Source organism: Papio anubis, chromosome X, assembly GCF_008728515.1.
Source record: "Papio anubis isolate 15944 chromosome X, Panubis1.0, whole genome shotgun sequence".
Taxonomy (NCBI): Eukaryota; Metazoa; Chordata; class Mammalia; order Primates; family Cercopithecidae; genus Papio; species Papio anubis.
Genome location: NC_044996.1, coordinates 135,190,486 through 135,207,784, shown reverse-complemented (window position 1 = coordinate 135,207,784; position 17,299 = coordinate 135,190,486). Strand labels below are relative to the sequence as shown.

At 37.0% G+C, this 17,299-nt stretch overlaps 1 protein-coding gene across 4 annotated transcripts in view; it reads right to left on the bottom strand.

Annotated features, from left to right (window-relative positions):
- Positions 1–17,299, bottom strand: part of MID1 (midline 1) — a 256,980-nt gene that overhangs the window by 170,546 nt on the left and 69,135 nt on the right. The gene's annotated exons all lie outside the window — the stretch shown is intronic.

The following is a 17,299-nucleotide window of genomic DNA, read 5'->3' as shown; positions in this document are numbered from 1 at the left end:
AACTGTTATATCCTCATAGAGTAGTGCACTTGTATTAATTCTTCACCATACAAAACAAAGGATATATACAACATTTGGTGACTTAATGGAAATAATATTTATTTAGGGGGTGGCGAATTCTAGGCAAAATAAATAACGCATCAATATTCCTAACACCCAAATGGTTGACATGTGATGCAATTTACATAAGGCTTCTTTTGAATTTCATTTTTTGGAGCTTTCCTTCATATATCCATAACTGGCATTTAAAAAAAATATCTACAATATGCCAGGTACTTTATACAAATTGGGTCTAATCCCTACCCAATCCCTAAATAGTGGGTATCATTTTCCCCCTTCTGCAGATGAGGAAACTGAGACACAGTTAAAGCATCTTCTTCAGGGCCACACAACTGGCACATGGCAGAGACCAGTTTAGAATCTGGGTTTTTCTGACTCTTAAAGATCTCTTGCTGGAAGTAAAATTACTATGTCGAAGACACATCTGCATATTCATGTTTATTGCAGCACTCTTCACAATAGTCAAGATATGGAATCAGCCTAAGTGCCCATCTATAGCCGAAAGGATAAAGAAAATACATTTCTTTATGGGGATGATTAGGACAATGGAATACCATTCAGCCATAAAAAGGATGAAATCCTGTCATTTTTGGCAACATGGATGAGCCTGGAGGACATTATATTAGGTGGAATAAGTCAGGCACAGAAGACAATTACTACATGTAACAAACCTGCACATTTACCCCTTGAATCTAAAATAAAAATTCAAATTATAAATAAAATAAATTTTAAAAACATTAAAAAAGATACATACCACATGATCTCACTCATACGTGGAACCTAAAGAAGTCAATTTCATAGCAGTACAGAGTAGAATAGTGGTTCCTAGAGGCTGCTGAGGGTATGGGGGAGGGGAGGAATGGGTAGAGATTGGTCACTAGGTACACAAAGTTAAACAAGAAGAGTAAGTTTTGATGTGCTATTACATAGTAGAATGACTACAGCAAATAACAATGTAATCTATATTCAAGACAGCTAGAAGAGAATATTTTGACTGTTGTCACCACAAAGAAATAATAAATGTTTAAAATGATGGATGTGGTAATTACCCCGATTTGATAATTATACTGTGTATCCATGTACTGAAACATCACATTGTACCCCATAAATATGTACAATTATTAGGTGTCAAATTATAAATACTTATTTTTTTAAAAAAAATTCTTTCCTCAGCAACATATTGCTGCTACAGCCTCAAGGAATTGGAAATTTTTGATATACAAATATGAATAAAATGTGGACGCTGTAGATTCTGGCAGTATTTCAACTACTTCTAAACTTTAATTTTGAAAAGACGAATAGTGAAGCATTGGTCACGTGTTCCTTTTTCACCAGGAGCTATTCAGTAATTTCACAAGTTAAACCCTTCCAGTTCTGTCTTAGAAGGACTGACATCTGGATCATATTGGCAAGGGGGTGTTTTAAACATAAGAGAAAATTAGGAGAAAGACCTAAGACTAGATTACTTCCACGAGTTCACTCACCAATACCCGACCAAGTACTGTCTTTTTTCTTACAACTAGCTTGTCATCCATTCTTTCCACTCAGTGAACAATGGCTTGTGACCTCACAGTTAGCGAGTTCACAGGAGAAATATATCAGTTGTAATTAATGTTTACTAGAATAAATGTAAATATTTTAAAACATACAACAGTTCCAAGCACATGTGATTTCCATTTTATTTTATGAAACACTAAAAATCCACTTGTCCACCCCATTAATTATAACCTGCTCCCAGCCCCAACCTGTATATAATTCCTCCTGACATAAATTGGAACAAGGTGCTCAGAATGGAAGCAGCCTACACCCCAACTGGGCTACAAAATGTCAAGTTCCCAAACCTCTCAAAAGTGTAACCTGACATTTTGCTAAGATTAGAGACAGTTTATGAATTTAAAAAGAGGGCTTAAGGACTCACCATAGTTAAACCTACAGTAACTCCTGAAATATCCAAAGTAAACAGGACTAAGGGAGCCCTGGGGACACCAAAGCCCTGTTAGAAGAGAAGGAACAATCTTTAGTGGGTGGTATTTCTTTGCAGAAAATAATGTACATGCATTCAACCAGAATTAAGAAGAATGCAACAATAAACTTTGAGGCTTGAAGCCCTCTAAAGATCTAAAGGAGTCATGAGTGGGGCCATGCGAAATTATTTCTCCTTTTGCTACATGTGAATGATTGAATTTATACTGTCCATTAATCCTAAATGTTGAAGGCAAAAAAAAAAAAAGAGAGAGAGAGAGAGAATGGCTAACTTTTTAAATAGTATTTTTCTTGACATGAATATAATATGTATTTATTATACATATGTATAATGTATTTTGGTGAATATTTATAACATTCCCAAAGAGCAAAACACGTATAGAAGGGCCTAACCGCAAAGAAGCAACATTCCACAGGTTGATCTTTCTAGTCATTTTCTGTACCTCTTAGCCACAAAAATGGGATCAGACTTTACATTTTGTTTTGCAAGTTGTTATTTTAAATATAATATATTGGGTGATTTTTCATGTTTAAAGACTCTTCTGACTTTTCAAGATTAATCTTAAGTACCTTTTAGTACAACTAAAGTATTACATCCACTTTCCAAATCAAATAGACTATATAAGCTGAAGACTTACTAAATATTAAAATGTGAGCAATTTTTCCCCATTATAACATGCACTGTCAGTAGGGGTGATATTGCCCCCAAGAGGGAGAAAACTAGTTCTCAGTGGCAAAAACAAAAAAAACAAAAAAAAACAAAAAAACAAAACCAAAACAAACCTTATGCTTTTTATGCACAAAGCACAGATATACATAAATAGACATATATTTGTGGTATTAAAATTTCATGCAAGGAGCAATTAGCAAAAAATGTTTCAAAAGGCTTCTTGTGACGGGGGTTGAAAATGAAAATAGGTTGTAAACACTGCACTACAGCATCAGACTTGTAAAAGGTGGCCTTCACATTGCTAGAATTCAGAAGATGATTTTTTCCATTTTAAATTTCTCAACCTCGAATAAATTTTTAACTCATTTCTTAATTACAGACACCAAGTTTCCAAAAAGCAGATCTTTGGAGAGTTAATGTTTTGTGATATGCCCATGGTCAGCACATGTGATATCTGCCATGTTCTTATGAAAGACTCCTTGGGGTCTGGGTTAGGAGGCACATGTTGAGTAAAAGGATGTTTTGAGGGCAGATGAACACATCATCTCGGAAAGGGCTAGGGCCTGCTAAGTCTGCATCTCAACATTTATCAGCTCTTGCTCCGTGCTGCCCTCTTGTGATGTCTGGGCCTCCAGTATGCCTTGATCTCAAAACCTTCAGTTGCCTTAAATTGATGGAACACCTGCCCTCCAGTGCTTCTTGGCACCAACACCTAGGAGATGGTCAAGGAAAGAAGAGAACACCAAAAGATGCAGATTTCCTTATAGGAAGAAGCCAGTGTCAGAAGAGGAAGAAAAAGTCACAAAACTTCCCTTTTGCCCTTTAACCCTAGGAGAGGGTGGGCCAATTTTCCACAAAGCTGCTGTTATTACAGGCCACACAGCTCACCAAGGAGCAAGGCAGGAGCTGAGACTCTTCATCACCTTCTGTGGTAGGCAGACTTTCTAAAATGGCAGCCCAAAGATGTCTACCTGAATCCCTGGAACTTGTGAATATGATATCACTCCTTGGATTGTGTTGTGTTACAGAGCACAGTTGATGTTAGAAAGGGAGATGATGCAGGTGGACCTGACTTAATCACATGAACCCTTAACTGCTGAGAACTTTTCCTGACTGATGAAAGAGGAATTTAGAGAGATTCTATGTGTGTGAAGGACTCAGTGTGCTGTTGCTTTGAGGTTGGAGACGGCCACTTGAGAAGGAATGCAGATGTCCCTTAGAAAGAGTGGACCACAACTTATAGGTATCAAGGAGTTCAGTCTTACAGCTGCCAGAAAGTGAATTCTGCCAACAACCAGAGCGAGCTTGGCAGCAAATTCTTCCCTAGGGCCTCCAGATAAGAGCTTCGTCTGGCCAACAGCTTGATTTCAGTCTTGTGAGACCCTGAGCAGAGAACACAGCTGGGCCACCCAGACTTGCAACCTATAGAACCACGAGCTAATAAATGGGTGTTGGTTTAATCTGTACATTTGTGCTAATTTGCTATGCAGCAATAGTAAATGAACACACCTTCCCTTCTCTACAACCATCCTAATGGGGGGCATCCTGGCAATGTCTGTCTCCTAGATCACAGATTCTGGTGAGTGACAATGAGTTCAAATACAGTATCCAATCCCTGGCCTCGAACTGACTTAACCCTTCAAGAATCCACACTAAATCTTGCCAGACAAGTCCTAGCTCTTGACCTCTGCTCTGACCAATTGTCCCTTAGGAAGATTTTAATCACCTTCCGCTTAATGATCAATTTCTCAAGGCTCTCAGCTTTCAGACCCTCTACCACCTGGCTTATTTAGTGCTTAGTATCTTCTCCAAGTCAAGCATCCATCTGGTGTATTTCACTCTGGTTGTCTTTTACCTGCTTAGAACTTTTCTTTCTACATCTAGAGCGTGTTCATTCTGCCTCTTCCAATCTCCAGTCTTCATCTTCCTATAACGGGCTGCTCAGAGATTATGTAAGAAGAAAAGTGAAAGTCTGAATACCCTTCCGTGTGTTGATTTTCCTGAATTTTCTATAGGGGAAACAGAAACAGTGATGATATGCCATGATCGTATACTATGGTGGAAAGAGAAGGAAAAGGATTAAGCATCAGACATGGCTGAATGTGAAACTTTCTCAGTATTTTATCACCTCTGCATGTTTTTAAATTTTTCTAGGCCTCACGCTCCTCATTTGTAAAAAATAATAGTAATACTTAACTCACAGAGCTGCAAGGAGGAATGAAAATGGTAAAGACCCATATAACAGAAATCAGCATGCACAAACACTTAAATTTCACTGTGAGAAGAATTGAGGTGGTTGTTTGTATAAACTACTTCCAATTTTTCAGCCTGTAGCTTTGTAAATAATCTTTTTATCTCTTCTATTATCATAAGAACAAAGCCATTGTTACCCTTCCTTAAGGCAGACTTTAGCCTTGACAATTAGATTATTGTATAATATGGAAACAATAATTTGACATTAGAATGCTGTATCCATTACTCTGAGAATAAAGAAAGTGAGTTTTAGGATTAGGAATAAAGTTCTTATGGCCGGGCGCGGTGGCTCAAGCCTGTAATCCCAGCACTTTGGGAGGCCGAGGCGGGTGGATCACGAGGTCAGGAGATCGAGACTATCCTGGCTAACATGGTGAAACCCCGTCTCTACTAAAAATACAAAACACTAGTCTGGCGTGGTGGCGGGCGCCTGTAGTCTCAGCTACTTGGGAGGCTGAGGCGGGAGAATGGCGTGAACCCGGGAGGCGGAGCTTGCAGTGAGGAGATCACGCCACTGCACTCCAGCCTGGGAGACACAGCGAGACTCCGTCTCAAAAAAAAAAAAAAAAAAAAAAAAAAAGGAATAAAGTTCTTCAGTTGCCACATTTGTTAGGATATTTCTGGGTTTTCTGTAAAGTTGAGTAAACCCTAAGCCCCATGAAGGCAGGGCCCATGCTTAATTCATCCTGAGTATCTACAGGGTTTGGTTGAAAACTGTGTCCTCAGTAAGTACTGACCCACTTATTCATTTATTTATGCATTGAAAAATCAGTTAAAGAGTAAAATTTAGCTGGGCACAGTGGTACGCCTGTAGTCTCAGCACTTTGGGTGGCTGAGGTAGGCGGATTGCTTGAGCCCAGGAGTTCGAGGCCAGCCTGAGCAACATAGTGAGATCCCATCTCAACAAAGAAAAAAAAAAAGAATAAAATTTATGCTGAAAACTGTGGTGAGCTCAACATTTTATTTTTTTGAATTCTCTTATATTCCTAGTGAACATTTATAACTTTAATTTTTCTTCTAATTAATAAATCTTCATACTTCTCTAATAGAACCAAAGGGGATATTTGGATATTTGGGGGTTGGGGAGAGTGGGACATATGCTCCCCCAAATCTCCAAGTTCTTCAGCTTCTGACTTGTGCTCCAACCTGAAAATAAACCCAGAAAGTGTCATATAAAATGGCCAACATATTTCCAACTGTTTTCTTCCTTTTGTATTTCTGGTTCATTACCCAGGATGCATTTCCAGTGTCCTAGTGGCCCTGTCTTACACCAACTATTGCTTCCTGCTTCTGAACATCAGGGACTTTAAATTCCAGATTTAAGAGACTTGTGTGCTGAAGAGCTTTTCTCTTTCTGTAAATTACTTGTCATTAAAATAACAAAGGATGCACTCATTAGTCAAATTAAAGATCATCTATCTGGAAGTGTATCAAACGGAGATAAAGTATAAAGAAGCATTGTTGATAGTTTTTTTAAAAATGTGGACTTAATGAATAACTTTGCTGTTAAAATTCAGCAGCCAAGGGCAATGAAAAATTCCCATGGCTTTAAAATTCACAGCCTTGGCAGACTTCTTAATGGACAAAGTTCAAGATATTCATAGCTTCCCTGACTTAAAATAAAAATCCCCAAACCACACAAGGTAGCATTATTATACTCTGAATACTCTTTAGAAAAGGTCTTATTAGCTGATTCTTCATAATTATTTGCTAAAAAAGTTGAGTGTTATAATTTAGCCTCTCACTAGCTTAGCCTTTAGACATAATGTAGCATTATTGCTTTAAGTTGTATACTGGCTTAAGATAAGTAACATGCTTCACAACAACCTGCTTATTAGTAGAGTCCCTTTCTAAGTCATTACCCTAGAGCAGGGTTCTGCAAACTATAGACCACAGAACACCTATGTACCAAATCCAGGCCTCTGCCTGTTTTTGTGTGGCCCACAAGCTAAGAATGATTCTTACATTTTTAAGTGGTTGAAAAAAATTTTTTTAAATATTATTTTGTGACTTGTGAAAATTATGTGAAATTCAAATTTCAGTGTCTATAAATAAAGCTTTTTTGGAACACACTTACCTCCAATTGCTTTATATAGTCTATATCGAGCTGCGGGGTTTGGACAGAGACTGCATGGCCACAAAACCCAAAATACTTACTGTCTGGTCCTTTATGAACAAGGGTGCTGACCCCTGGCCTAGATTCACGCTGTATGAGAATGGTACAAATAGCTTGACGCTTTCTCTCCTAATAGTGTGGGGTTGTCCATAGATCCTGGTAATCACATGATCCTGCTCTGACTACTGCCCTTGTCACATATGCACACAGACATATACATACACACACACGTACATGTGCATACACACTTTTTTTTTTTCTAATTATTGGGAATGGGGAAGAAGGAGAATGACTAATAGCCAAGCCTACCCCTGTTCCCTAGGGTTGTGGGAATATTCTGCTTGTTCCCATTGGCAACATGGAATTGGAGTATTGGTTTTTGTTTTGTGTTGTTTTGTTTTGTTTTGAGACGGAGTCTCACTCTGTCGCCCAGGCTGGAGTGCAGTGGCGCAGTCTCGACTCACTGCAAGCTCCGCCTCCCGGATTCACGCCATTCTCCTGCCTCAGCCTCCAGAGTAGCTTACAGGCCCCCGCCAGCAGGCCTGGCTAAATTTTTGTATTTTTTTTTAGTAGAGACGGGGTTTCACCATATTAGCCAGGATGGTCTCAATCTCCTGACCTCGTGATCCGCCCGCCCTGGCCTCCCAAAGTGTGGAATTGGAGTATTTTAATCTGGAATAAAATATTTGTAACAATTAAGCAAATGGTTTCTGCTTTTTTTTCTTTTTTCTTTTTTTTTTTTTTTACCACCAATGACCACTTAAAAAAAAAATTCTAAATGCTTGGATGCTATGCTTATCATTTTAAAAAACAGCTTCATTGAGATACAATTCACACGTTACAAACATCCATTTCAAGTATATAATTCAGTGGTTTTTAGTATATTCAGAGTTTTGCAACCATCACCACTACCTAATTCCAGAGCATTTTCATCACCCCCAAAAGAAACCCCATACCCATTAGTAGTCACTCCCCATTCTCCCCTCCCCTATCCATTGGCAACACGAATCCACTTTCTGAATCTATGAATTTGCCTCTTCTGGACATTTTATATAAATAGATCATACAATACGTAGCCCTTTGTGACTGGCTTCTCTCATTTGGCATAACATTTTTAAAAAACCTTTTCACTTTTAACTTCATAAATCCTCAGGTTTATGAGTATTTGATAAAACAATCATTGAAAAAGTAATTGTACAATATCCTCTGGGTTTTTCAAAACGCTGAAAAAGGTCCACAAACTTTTCTTACAGTCCCTAGGGATGACTATGAGTCTGAGTAATGCCATGTAAGGCATCATTCTGCCACCACATGCTCATTCTATCATTTACTAAGCAAATATTTACAGAGCACCTGGTATATGCCAAGTGCTTCTTGAGGTGTGGAATAAGACATGCCTCTGAGTTTCAGATCTAAGCTCTTCACAACCTTCCTTTTCATTAGACACTGGCTTGTTTTGCCAGCCTGTAAACAGCATATTGCCAACACACTGTACCTACCTATATATTTTCCAGACTTTGAGTCTTTTATATAAAAATGAAAAATGGTATCATTTCTTAAATTATTTAAAATGATTTAAGTTGCCTTTAACTTTCCAAGTACCTGGAAAAATCTCCTGAATCCTCATCCCCTTCTTTTCCTACTTATCTGCCCAAATTTTTGTCTTTTCTTCCATCTTAGAACCCTTTTCTCTTTGATTAATATACTAAATTCTTTAGCATATGACAGTAAGATATTGCAAATAGCCATGGGGTATCAGACAAGCAAAGAAACAAAATTCACACTTTGGTCATTCATGACTTTTTTTCTTAGTATCTAGCTAGATGTCTGTCATCATTGTTATTGCTCACTCACTAGCAAAGGTTCAGAATTTCTATTCCAGAGGTAAACTAGGCAAAGTCTCTACAATCCAGGCAGACAGAGCTTAAAATAGTGGCATTAAGGTCACTGTGTATTAGAAACTGAATGGTATGTCTTTCCTCTAATCAGGTGAGTCTCTCTTATGAACAGTTCTTCTAAATGTTGGACATTTGTACTTACTAACATTGCTTGATCTTAAAGGACAGAGTCCAAATCAAGCACATCTGGGCATATTTAACCTGGAAAAACTGCCCCCAGAAGGCCATGTTAGCTTTGTCTTTGAAGGGCTGTCAGCGAACAGAGTAACTGCACGTGTTCTGTGTTGTAGAGAGGGGGCCAAACAGGGGTAAAAGGTATATAGAGAGAAATACAGATTTCCCCTAAGGACAAACTTGGTCACTGCAAATGATGTTCCTCATTGGAGTGAGCCTCCTGAAAATCTCCTGTTGTGCTAGCATTTCTGGGGGCCATTAGAAAGGGGTTGCTGGTGATATGATAGGAATTCAACCAGGATAAGGTTTGAGACCAAAGATCTTTAACTCCCAATGATGTAGATTCTGTGGCAAGGGTGATGATAAGGAACCCGGCTGGGGAGAATTTTGGCTTAAAGCAGCTACAATGGTTCAATCCCAAGGATTGGTACACTTTTGTAAGTGAAAGAGATGATGTCTTAATGCCAAGGGTAACATACTTTTTAAAGCATTTATGCAGCAATTTAACAAATGAAAAGGAAAGCATTAGTTAACATTTATAGTTAAATGTGGGAGATTTTTAACCTGTCTAGATATTCAATATTATATTCCTTTAAAAAATTGAGCCAAAGGCTAAAAATAGTCTTTTGAAATATATATATTTCAAAATACATAGACACACACGCATAAATAATTAAGTCTTTAAATATAGATTCTTAAAATGTATTATATGCCTGAACTTGCTGGATCATTAGACAAGAGCTGCATGAGAAAATCTGAAATTTAAAAACACAGGCAGTATGTACTTTTTACCAGAAAATAACGAGCCACAGGGAAGAAACTATCTTGACATTAATTATGAAGAACATAATACTTCAATATCTAGTAGGACTTCATTGCCTTAGACTAGAATTAATCAGAAGTTCTCTTCATTTCTTGAAATTATGTTCTCTTGATTCAAAGTTATAAATCTCAAAGCTGTATAGTTTGAAAAGCTTTTAGAAGGCTTTGTTGTCTGAAAAAAAAATGGATTGCCTCTGCTATATACATTTTTAAGGCTGACAACTAAATATTTTCTCATATTGAATATGCTATCTTATGTTATAACTTGAAGGGCTCTGATGAGATTTAGTACCAGCTAGAGTATCTGAAAATCCCTACAAGTTCAGTTATGACATTCCATTACATGGAAGTGCCATTTTATCCCAAATAATCAAGGTTACATTTTAAAATTTTACTTTCCATTAATTAATTCAGTGATGCATATATGCAACAGGTAGGTAAGTTTTGTGGTAGGCATTGAGAAAAATTCAAACTGTCCACTGTACAAGTTTCAAATACTTATTCACAGAGTTGTTTAACAGGATTGCCAAAAAAATTGAAGTCTATTTTTTTCTCTACTGACATTTTATGTACTTGCTAATCTGCCTGTCAGCTCAAGTTGTAGCTTTTGAGATGCTCAGCTGCTGTTATAACCTCAGCAAATAAACTCTAATTTGTAAGAAGATACTGTAACCTTAAAAGGTCTCCTTATATATTCCTTGCACATATTGGAAGAAAGGCAAAGATGAGCATGACTGAGGACTATAGTGACATTATTAGGTTTATCCTAAGAATAACATGGCTTCTTTAAAATATAGAGTTTGTCAGGCAATTTTGGAAATTAGAGATATGTTATTTGGGGTTCTGGCAACTCTTTGCTATATAACTCCAAAATTTAATTAACCTCTTGGTCTATAGAGAATATAAGGGCTCTGTAGGAAAGGGAAGTATGCATGATGTTACTACATCACAGACTTTAAATGAAGTTACCAGGAGAATACATGCAGTTATAATGTTATCACTTCATAGAGACTTTCTGGAGGAACATAAATTATATGAAGAAAATTTGTATCATTTCCTCTAAGAAGGGTGATTTTAGCCTACACAAGTAATTTGTATTTTCACTTTAGAAGTTAAAATTCCTCTATGTAATCCTATAAACAAAGGAAGATCATTTTCCTGGCTTTTATGGCTATAATGTTTCTTCCTCCAATGCCTTCTCTCAACATAATCTACTAAACCCTTTGGGCATTTTTAAAATGCGCACTTTCAAAGTATTTTTGAGTATTATTTGTCATGCTATGAAACTAATATTTTTTTTAAAAGTATCCTATTATTTTGGGAGTCAGTCTGCATTTCAGTGTATTTTTTCTTCATAAATTTTCTTATTAAACTCACATACTTCCAAGAGGCTTTGCTGTATTGAAGTGTCACTTGAGTTTAGTAGGCTGGGATCATAAATGCATAGAAAAGAATGAGAATACTTCAAGGTACACCTTCCTCTAGAAATAGTGATACCTCCAGTCACTTTATAAATCTCTGTTCCTGAGAAAGGAATGCCTCATTCTGAATTGGCTTAGTGTTCCTGGGAGATTCATATTACAGTACAACTCAATGGCGTATTTTACTGTCAGAGCCACAGATAACAGTGAGTTCATGATAACTACTATCCAAATTTTCCAAATGTAACAACTTAAAGAATGAAAACTAAAAGCAGAATTTAAATTGCACAACTGATACAGAAATATTTAGTTTTACATGAGGTTATAATTTATTCTTTTTTCAGGTAATTTGTAATTTATATATAAGATACATATTTTAATTCTAATGCAGATAAGAATATACAACTTAACAGTATTTCAAACAATAACTATTTTCACCTTATTTTAATTCTAAAGTAGGAATATATTTATATATCAAATGTAATAAATACAAAATATATTATTTATCAAGTAGAGGCACATTTATAAAGTTAAAAAATACATAACATTTTCTATAATTTATATAATAAAATAATTATTGTTGCCAGGTAAACATAATTTAAACTATAAAACACCATCATATTTTCTTTTGCCTGTTTTGCAATTCTTTAAATGTCTTTTAAAACCTCTTATTAGAATTCAAAGATAAACACATTGAATCAGAGCAAGATCCAGGAATTGTGCCAATTTCTCTATAAAATTCTCTATGCATATGGAGATATACCCTATTTTATGAGGTATTTTATTACCTATTAAATTTTATATCTTTTAAAATAATCATGGTATCTAATATGTGATAAAACATCATTACGAAGTAAAATAAAACCAGGTGTGCATGAAGTTTTGTTTTCAATTATGTGTGTTCAATTTGTATTTTATTTTATTTTGTTTTGTTTTGTTTTTGAGACAAGGTCCCAGGCGCCATCTTAGCTCACTGCAGAATTGACCTCCCAGGCTCAAGCGATCCGCCCATCTCAGCCTCCCAAGTAGCTGGGACTACAGGTTTGCACCACCAGGCCTGGCTAAGTTTAAAATTTTTTTGTAGAGATGGGGTCTCAGTATATTGTCCAGGCTGGTCTCAAACTCTCTGGCTCAAGCAATCCTCCCACCTTGGCCTCCCAAAGTGCTGGAGTTACAGGCGTGAACCACAACAGTGCCAGATCCAATTTGTATTTTTAAGCATTAAGTACAAGCTCTTTAAGAAACAAAGGCTGATATATTTCTCCGTCAACCACTAATCTTCAGCCATAATGTGCAGAAACAAATTTAGAGATTGGTAGTTATCAGAAGTGACCAGGTGGGCACCAAAACCTGATCCTTGCTGGTAAGGAGATTCTTATGAAGTTTCAGCAAACCCAGTGAGGTAACCTAAAGCCTGAGATTCTCCTTCTCTTCTACCTACCCCAGTGATTCTCAAAGGGAGGTTTATTTTGCCCCAGTAGACATTTTGCAATGTGCTGAGACATTTTTGGTTGTCACACTTTGGGACATGGGAGTGTTACCAGCATATCGTGGCTTAAGGCCAGGGATACAGCTAAACATCCTACAGTGCACAGGACAGCCCCACAAATAATTATTAAACCCCAAATGGCAATAATGCCAAAGTTGAGAAATCCTGACCTGGGAGAATCTAGACTGGATGTTGGGGAACATTTGGGATTGACACCCACAGAGCCTGTGTATGTCTATGTATATGTATGTTTGTAGATTTATACACATCTACATGTATATTGACAATGAAGATAGATCATGCCCCTATTTAACTTATGCAAATGCAAAGGCAATGGAATAATGTTGGAAAAGGGGGGAGAAATTTAAATAGTCTTAGCAATTTTTCCTGATACTTCATGTGTCTATTCCTAAAGTGAAGTTAGGTGTTGGGGCATGCATCTGCCATGTCTTGAGTAAGTATCAATTATCTGAGTGTCTCAGAGTATAAATTGAAGCCCAGTCTAATGTTCAGATATATTTTGCACAACACAGCTTCTTTTTTGCTCTCAGTATTTCAGTTAAGGTTCAACCAAAAATGCAGCAATCATAGATATTTTTGACAATTCAGTCATGTACCAAGATAGACCCATATTACGTGTGAGAATTTTACCTGGGAGGTACTGGACACACCCAAACTGGATTATGAAGTATCTTCTGCACTTTTTAAAAACCAATACAAATGAGACACCTCTACACACCTACCAGAATGGCTAAAATGAAAACAGGGACAACATCAAATGCTGGGGAGGATGTAGAGAAAGCTGGGTCACTGATACATTTCTGGTGGGAATGTAAAATGATTCAGCCACTCTGCAATACGCTTTGGCAGTTTCTTACAAAACTGAATGTGTACTTGCCATATAACCCAGCAATTGCACTCCTGGGCATTTATCCCAGAGAAATAAAAACTTACAGTCACACAAAATCCTGCACACAAACGCTCATAGCAACTTTGTTTGTAATAGCTTCAAAGTAGAAACAACCCAAATGTCCTTAAACAAGTTGATGATTAAACTGTCATATATCCACACCAAGGAACATTACTCAGCAATAAAAAGGAAAAAACGACTGATACATGCAACAACTTGGATAAACCTCTAGAAAATTAAGTGAGCTGGGAAAAATGTCGATCTCAAAAAATTGCATACTGTATGATTACATTTATATTATATTCTTGAGGTAGCACAATTATAGAGATGGAGAACAGATGATTACTGGTTTCTGGGGGTTAGGGATGGGGTAAGGGGTGGGTAAAGGGTGCAGACTGCCCAGTACATTTTCTTGCAACTTCCTATGGATCTGTAATTATTTCAAAATACAATTTTTAAAATTATATTTCTGTAACAACAGAGCCCTGGGAAACAAGATCACCCAAATGGTCTTATTCACAGTTGTAGAGTTGGTCAGTGTTATATTCTCAGCCCTCAGTAGTGGCAACCCTTAGCACCATGCCTTCTAAAATGCATTTTTTTCCATTTCTACCTTTTGTATTTACTGCTGTGTTTATTTTTTTGTTTTAAAGACAGAAATACATAAACATGAGTATAAGTGTAATTTTATTTCTAGGTGTAGCTTTAAGTATAAGGTGCATAACATTGTAAAAGAGTTTAATTGTTGTAAAGAATACGATAGATGAAGAAAAAATGCTGTTTTGGATTATAATATGAAAGGTAGTGATAAGTGACCCACGTCCATTTAATGCTATTTGGTGTTGTTTTAGCATATTAGGAGAATTTGTCCTAAAAGGGTATACTTTTAGGAACAAATTAGTTTTCTTACATTACAGGAATATTTATACATATACATGCACACATGCATACACACACACACACGCATTTGTCTAAAGAGATGATTTTGAATCATTTCAGACATTATTCCATCATGTGTACATATGTGTATATTTACATGCTTCTGTGTGGGTGGATGTGTATTCATTCAGAGGGTAAGAGGTAGAAATGTCCATAAACCCAGCCTTCTCTGAAATATTAAGCTTGTATCTAAAAAAAGAGAAGTTAACCTAACATTTCTTAAGTGCCTAGTATGTAACCCATACTCTGTTAAGTGCTTTATATACCATTTTTATATATTATCCTTCATTTAGTGATTATTATATAAACCCTGTGTGTTGTCTACATCATTTCAATTTTATGGTGAGGAAACTTGGAAAGTTTAAGGAATCAACCCAAGGTCACAGAGTTAAGATGTGGCACATTAGGGTCTTTACTCAAGGGTCTCTGATATTGTGCTTCTAAGTCTACTGCCTGGAGTGATTCTCTTACTAAATAGTGGTTTCATCATTGTCAAAAGAACATCAAACATCATTGTACTAGACCTGGCATTTTCTTTTTCTTTGATTTATTTATTTATTTATTTATTTATTGAGACAGAGTCTCGCACTTTGGCCCAGGCTGGAGTGCAGTGGCGCGATCTCGGCTCACTGCGAGCTCTGTCTCCTGTGTTCACACCGTTCTCCTGCCTTAGCCTCCGGAGTAGCTGGGACTACAGGCACCCACCACCATGCCCGGCTAAATTTTTTTGTGTATTTTTAGTAGAGACGGGGTTTCACCGTGTTAGCCAGGATGGTCTTGATCTCCTGACCTCATGATCCGCCCGCCTCGGCTTCCCAAAGTGCTGGGATTACAGGCGTGAGCCACTGCGCCCTGCCTTCTTTTTCTTTTCCTAAACAGAGGATATGAGCAGACATTGCACAAGAAATGCAAATAGACCTTCAACACATGCAAAGACGTCACTCAGAAGAGAATGCAAAGCTACACAGAGATGCCACTTTTCAGATATCAGATACGCAAAGGTGCATAAGTCGGACAATGCTCTCTATTGATGAGGCTCTCGGGCAGTGCTCTCACACAGACTGGTTAGACAATGTTACTTATTTATCAAAATTAGAAACTGCATTTGCCCTTTGGCCCAGCAATCCCACTTCTGGGGATTTTTAATACAGATACATCCACCCCATACAAACTGATGAACACAACGTTTTTCAGTGCACACTGCTTTAATGGCAAAAGATTGGACACACTCCACACGACTAGTAGGGGAAGGGTCAAATCAATTATGGTACATTGTCATAGTGCAATGATACGCAGTTTTGTTCTGTTTTTAAAGAGGAAGCTCTCTGTGGACTGTTATGGGAAGATCTCTAGGGTATATCGTAAAGCAGAAAAAAAGCCAGGGTGCAGAATAACGTATGTGAAAGGCCACTATTTGTGTAAGAGGAGGGAAATATATTTACATTTGCCCACAACAATCAGAAAAATTGCTGTAGAAATTGCTATCACAACAGGAGACACATGGTATACTGTAATTCACAACTTTAGGCAGCTTGGGAATGACAATGTTTACATATCAATTAGGGACTCAAGAAATCCTATAAAGTTTTTCTTCAGGATCCTAGTATTCAAATTAGCATAAGGATCAGACATGGAACATAATACCTGAGGTGAATGTTTCAAACAATGTTTGAAGCCCCCAGGATCACACAATTAGAAGTTGTGACTATCCCAATTACTTTCATACTGTTTCTTTAAATGATCCAATGCTAATCAACAATTTACCTGGTTAAAATTTAGTTGGTTTGATTATGCTTTGAAGAGGACACTCCCTGCTTATGTTTTCTGCACTCAGGCAGGAGTCTTGTAAAGGAGCTAACAACAAAGGGATTTTTAACCTTCAAAGCCTTAATTAGAAAACAAGAGCAAATGGTACATTTTTAAAGAGGAACCAGGAATACATGTTTGTGTGGGCTTTTGCCTGATTACATTTGTTAATAATAATGCCAAAACATGTGCACCAAAAAGCATTCAAGGTCTTTTGGTAGTAAATTATACTTGTAAATTTGATGTAAGTTGATCACTTGAATAACTCACACTCTTTGAAGATTAGAATTCATAAATGTATGAAAGAATTAAATGGTTCTTTCCTCTAGTGATATAAAGTATTAAATGACAGAAAAAAATGTGTTCGAAATCAACTGAGGAAATAATTCATTTTGAAAAGTATTCAATAAAAATGTTAAATAGGAAAAATATGCTAAGCCAGTTTCTACTGGATGAAGAAGTAAAGCAGAAACATGAAAAGGGCAAATTTAAGGATGATGGGCTGGGAAATGTCCCGTCAGCCTCACAGTTTTACTTTTTGTTATTCAACTACGGCAGTTCTAGGCCCAGTAATCTATTCCATCCCCATAAGACAAAGAAAAAAAGACTAATTCTGATCAGCAGAAAACTAGATGGCCTCTAGGAACCTTCAAGAGGGCAGTAGCTCCGGATCAAGGAGAAGTGAATGCCTTTGAAGAGGTATCTTAGATTGTTTTGTTAATACATAAAATCCTCTCTCTTTATCATGCAGAAGTCTC